At 47.2% G+C, this 5,806-nt stretch overlaps 1 long non-coding RNA gene across 1 annotated transcript; it reads left to right on the plus strand.

The window, feature by feature from the left end:
* The first annotated feature begins 984 nt into the window (after positions 1-984).
* LOC123107111 (uncharacterized) lies at positions 985-1,783 on the plus strand. The gene is made up of 2 exons (XR_006451591.1): positions 985-1,188; positions 1,299-1,783. It is a non-coding gene; the product is annotated as an uncharacterized lncRNA (long non-coding RNA).
* The last annotated feature ends 4,023 nt before the right edge of the window (positions 1,784-5,806 follow it).

The raw sequence follows: 5,806 nt of genomic DNA on the forward strand, positions 1-5,806 counted from the left end.
AGGACGTGGAAAGAGCACTTGGTGTGCTTCAAGCTCGTTGGGGAATTGTGTAGGGCGCTGCAATGATGTGGGAATCAGAAACTTTATGGCAGCTGATGACATGTTGTGTTATTCTGCATAATATGATTGTCGAAGATGGGGGTAATGGTGTAGCCCAAACCCATGATTTTGAAGCACCCAGAAAACAAGTTGAAATCCCGAAAGATCAAGATGCGGCTCTTCGAAATCAGCAGGTGCATACTCATCTACTCAATGATCTTGTGAAGCACATGTGGATCCACAATGGCAACCAAGGAGGCAATGCTTGAGTTTGTCACTTCAAATAAATTTTATGTAAACACTATGTATGCTTGATATCAACAATTGTTGTTTACGTGCGACATTGTGTTACATAATCGATGTGCATGTATTTGCATGAATTTGAGAGTCCAGATTTCAAATATATAGATACACAAAAGGAAATATGAGGACCCGTCCGGATGCATCCACGGGCGTGCCCGGACGCGGCCGCGTGGATTTGAGGGGCCGGATTTGACAAGTCCAGTTGTAGATGCTCTAAGGTCACATAGAAACAGCTTACTAGGATAACAATAACCACCAAAAAAGAAAAATGTAGGTCGAAAGGAACCAACCTACAGGCACACGACCACAGATTTGTTGCGACCGCCCCAGGAAAAGGAAGGTTGTTTTCATACCACTATATCCACGAGGCTGCATAGCGACAGGAGTTTTTCTTATTTGACACCATACACATAAGATTCCAAAGCAAAAATAAATAAAAGACACCACAAACTGACAGAGGTCATTTGTCCCACGACGACCTTTGTCTATATCATCCATTTTTCTATTTCGTCAATATTTCGGCGTATGTGGACCCGAGCTGTCAGTGGCATCCCAAATTAGGCGGGCGCCTGACCCCGCCCACTGCTCACGCAAGGCGACCCCCCCATCGGCGTCTTCGAAGCCTCCGAAAGCCTCATTTAAAGCCCACGAAACCGCATCCTTCTTCCTCATCGATCCTATCCCTCCCCTCCCCGGCTCCCCCTGGCCATACGCCCATACCCAAGAAACACAGCACTTCCCATCTCAACTCCACTCCACTCCGGTCCGGTCCGGCCGCTATGGCCACTCCAAGATTTCTCGCCGTCATCCTCGTCGCGGCTCTCCTCGCGCTTTCCTTCTCGCAAGGTACGCATGAACTGGAATATCAATGCCCACCCGCTTGTTTGTTCTTTTCGATGCCAATCAGGTAGCAAAGATTAATTAATGCTTGCTCTGCCGTGGACGGATGGGTGCAGGGGCGGTGGTGGTGGTGGAGGGCAGGAAGGTGCAGGTGATGAGGGCGGTGGGGCGGTGGCGCTCGCCCCTCCGCGGCGTCCGGTTGCAGGAGCAGCAGGAGGGCGGCGGGATGGTGTCGACGGTGATGGACTACTCGGAACCCAAGGCCAACACCAACCCCCGCGGCAGCGTGCCCGCCGCGCCGGAGGACCCCACCTCGCCGCCGTGGCACTGATCGATCGACGCATTTGCGTGTAGAGGACGAAAACGCCAGGAGGGATCCGAACGAACGGCTCTTCTCCCCCCTGTCTTCCGGCGGTAAATCTTTGATGAGTTGGTTGATCTGGAGAATTGTATTTAGTGCTTATGTTTTGAGTTTTTATCCCTCGATCTGTACGTTTCCCCCCTGCATGCTGCCATCTGTACAACCCATCTATGTGTGCTCTGCAATAAGATCATCAACATTGTGCCATTGATGCATATATGGTGGATGCCCTTCCATGAATTTCTTGCCCAGTGTGCATGGCAGTTCAGTTTGATGAGAGGAGTACTATGCGGGTAACCTTGGTACCGGAGCTAATTATTAAGCAGGAACTAACGAAGAAATGGCAAATTGATTGTGAGAATCATGCCTCTGTCTCCTCCGAGCAGACAGCCGAGTGATCATTAGGCTAGGCCACAGCTGCTGCAACATGCAGCAGAGTAGAGGCATCTTCGACTCTCTTGGTATACTGCAAACCAGACACAAGTTCGGTTGGTTTTACGAGAGAATAAAAGGTCTGGCAGTTTTGGCTTCATGAGGTACACTGATACCACAAATGGTTTCTTTTTAGCGAATTACCACAAATGATGTTTGATCTGTGGCCTAGGCCTAATGTTAGTTGGTGTCAACTTGCTAACATTTGCTCTATGTAGTTACTATATATGATCGATGCTTCATACCCTGCCAAAAAAAAAAAGATCGATGCTTCATGCTTGCAAATGTGGTTGCCACTTGCGACGCCATTGCTTTCCCGGCACAACAACAGGGCATGGGCTTTGCCAAAATAAAAATCAGGGCATGGGCTTTGCCAAAAAAATATATGTCAGTGCATGGGCAGCGTCTGCGGTCAACGCATTGATCAAGGTGCACATATACGTGAGCTGGTAGTTCTTGAGTTACGTACAGATCGGCAACTTGTTTTTGCTTAGTCCCTTAGTTGCTTAGTCCTTAACATAGCACGAAGCTCCATCGAACCTCGCTGCATCAGCGGCTTGCAGCAAACTCAAACTCAGGTGGATATGTGGACGCTTTCGATGGTTGGCACATGTCAACCTCGTGATCCAACGAGAAGAGGGTTGGCATGCTTTGGACTTTGCATGCATCGCCAAACGAAAGGGATGGGAGGAAATAAACTTTGCGAACCCATTAAAGTAGTCGCTGCATCGCTCCAAAAGAGGCGTAGTAGATGAGAAGGTAGGGTTGCAAATGTTTGGTACATGTGCACCACCATCATTTGATTCGGGTCAGGGATGAGCTTGGGCTTAAACTATGGGATGGATGCTCGTGAGTCCACCGTAGTGGACCCGCGCTTGTGTTGCCTGTACTAGCTGGTAACAAAATAAATCGTGTGCACGTCCAAGTTGACTGATGTATTCACGGAGCCACAAGATCGATGAATCACAAGACTCTTAGGCAGTGGCAGAGGCAGAAATGCATATAATTGGACGTTGGGAAGGGCCGGCTGCAGGTAACAGTAAAAAAATGTCACTGTTCATAGGCATATTATCAAAGAAATTAAGATGTTGGGGAGGGCCCGGGCCTGGATGGGCCCCTTGTGCCTCCGCCACTCCTCTTAGGTGGGAGCCTCAGGTCATCTATAGCCGGATTGAGGAAATTTGATCCTTCAAATGTCCGCGGCCGCATGTAAAAGGCAGGGGAAAGAGCATTGCTCTTGCTTCCGCAAAAACCTAAAACCCATGGCGCTGGTTAGGGTTTCAAGCAAAACTTGCTCGCCGGATCTTCACGGTGGGGTGCCCTTGGATTCCGTGGGAGGATGGCCACATCGTCCAGCGGCACGCAGCAGGAGTCGGACCAAAGTCCTGTGGCAACATCATCCAAGCAAAGAGAAGTATTCAGGTGCAGCCTTCGGCTCCAAAGTCCTATGGAACGGTTTCTCCGGCAAGCAGAAAAAGGAGCTCTCCAGCATTGCTGCGGCCTCGGTTACCCGGCGAGCCAGCCGGATACAGGTTTGCTTCCCGACAAGCTCTCCGGAGCCAATACCATCACCATCGCCAGACCATCCTCGCCTGTCCAGGCTGGCCAACGCCGTCTCCCGGCAAATCCGCCGCAAGCAATGGCGACAATGCGTCCGGCAAGCGGAGAAAGAAGCCATGTTCGCGGAGGTTGAGGCGGCGGAGGAGGATTTGAGAGGGGCACCGACGACGACGTTGCCAACTCTGTGTCGGCCACGCCCGCCGTCGCCGATAGCGAGGAAAAGTAGACCATGGGAGGCCGACGTCGCTAGCTCGGGTCCCACGAAGGCCATCGCACTACCTCGCCTGGTTACACAACTAGTGACTTGCCCGCTTCGCGAGGGCGTAGGACACGGTGACTGTCTTCCCCCGCCCCCAACACCGACCTTTATCCATGCTTCGCGGAAGCGAAGGCTACTCCTCCCCTTCCGCTAAAGCATATCCTTCCAGGGCTCACGACATTTTTCAAAAGTGAGTAGCATTTCCACTAAAAAAGGATGGTTATTATATGGTCATATATTATGAAAAATGGCAAAGAAAACTTTATCATTTGTCACGTGTGATCATATTGGGTTCATTTCTTTTAAGAACTTGCATTGTCTTGCCCTTCACGCCACTAAACTTGTTTCATTTTACCCGGGCGGCAGGCCGGTAAGCAATCTCATACCTTGAAATTGATATGACTTGTTTCATTTACGACGCGTGCTTGTTTATTTGACATTCTCCGAGGGGGGCTCCTATACGGCACCTGAGGTGTCGGTTGAACTTCTTGGCGCCCACACACATGATCAATTGGGCCAGGCCATTAGAAAAGGTGCAACCCTGGCTCGACCCCTCTCAGTTGCTGGCTGGTTTGCTCGATTTCTTCGCGGGCTCATTAGTTTGTGGGAAGGTTGACCCTTGAGAATTGAACGTTTGACCTGTTGACCACTGATGTTTCGAAGATTTTAAAATTTTCAAGAATTTGAAAAAAGTTCATCCATTTAAAAAAATTCTAAATTTAAAAGAAGTTCGTCAATTTGAGAAAAAGGTCGAAAAATATTCATCAATTTGAAAATAATTCAACAAATTTGAAAAAAAAATCACAAAAATGAAATAGTTCGTCGATTTGAAAAAATATCTCATTGAAAAAAGGAAAAGAATAGAAAAGAGAAAAAAACTGGTCCAGAAAAAAACCAAACGCAAAAAACACCTAGGAAGCTCCCCAAAACCAGTGATTGAACTGCGTCGTATACCTCTCAAATGGGCCGGCCAATGCTGCATCGATGGAGGTAGGGGTGTGTGCTAGTTTGCGCCATATAAGATTTGCCTTCGCCGAGTGCTTTTTTAGAGATAGCAGAGACAAAAAAGGTAACCCCTCGTTGAAACGTGTAGCATAAAATAGCCGCTAGAACATGCCATTGCACTGGCCCATTCGGGTTTCAACTTTTCATTTGTTTTTCTTTTCATCTTTGTATTCACTTTTCTTTTGTTTTTTGGGGGTGGAGATACGACAAGGTTTTTCTAAAATTGTACTGCGTATGAACATAAATCTAGTTGTGCATGGATATTTAAAAAACATAAAAAATTCTTTTGTAAATTCGAGCTTTTCCCTAGCTACGCAAACATTATTTTGAAATACATTAGCTCTTTTAACAGATGATTTTTTTAGCATGAGACGAACATTGCTTTGAATATATAAAAACTTTCTATTTTCGTGATGTATATTTTCAAAATCACCCGCAAAAAGAATGTATATTTTCAAAATAGAATAAAAATTCTATTTAGTAAAACCATTTTTTGGTAGGGAAAAGGTGAAGATATTGTGCTGGCCCATATAATTGTGGCAGTCAGACTAATAGCACCGTTTCGGCCAGACCGTTTGGGCGTGGAGGGTCCAGGCCTTCTGTGACCCACTTCAGAAATTAAGCCGGTGTTACCAGCAGCCCAACCACTGAGGTGTTCCTATTTCTCAAAAAAAAAAAACGGAGGTGTTCTTGAATCGACTTGTTGCGCTTCTTAACACGTGTGTTTTTCTCGATCTGAAAAGAGTTTTATTCCATTATAATAGGGCTATAGTTGAGAGGCAGAAGATGGTGTGCAACGTAGCCATACATCTATACTACTTTCTACTCGAATATACGACACCAACCAATCTGTCATGATGTTGAGAATTTGTTTCATTGCTTGGGTAGTGAAAAAAAAAGTGTGCGTGCACTGCAAGGTGAGTACAGTAGTACGGTGTGTCCGTGAACCGGCCTGTGTCGCTGGTTCAACTTTCCTAATCAGTGGCGGAGCTAGACGGAAGTCACTG

The sequence above is a fragment of the Triticum aestivum genome, chromosome 5A (genome assembly GCF_018294505.1).
Source record: "Triticum aestivum cultivar Chinese Spring chromosome 5A, IWGSC CS RefSeq v2.1, whole genome shotgun sequence".
Classification (NCBI taxonomy): domain Eukaryota; kingdom Viridiplantae; phylum Streptophyta; class Magnoliopsida; order Poales; family Poaceae; genus Triticum; species Triticum aestivum.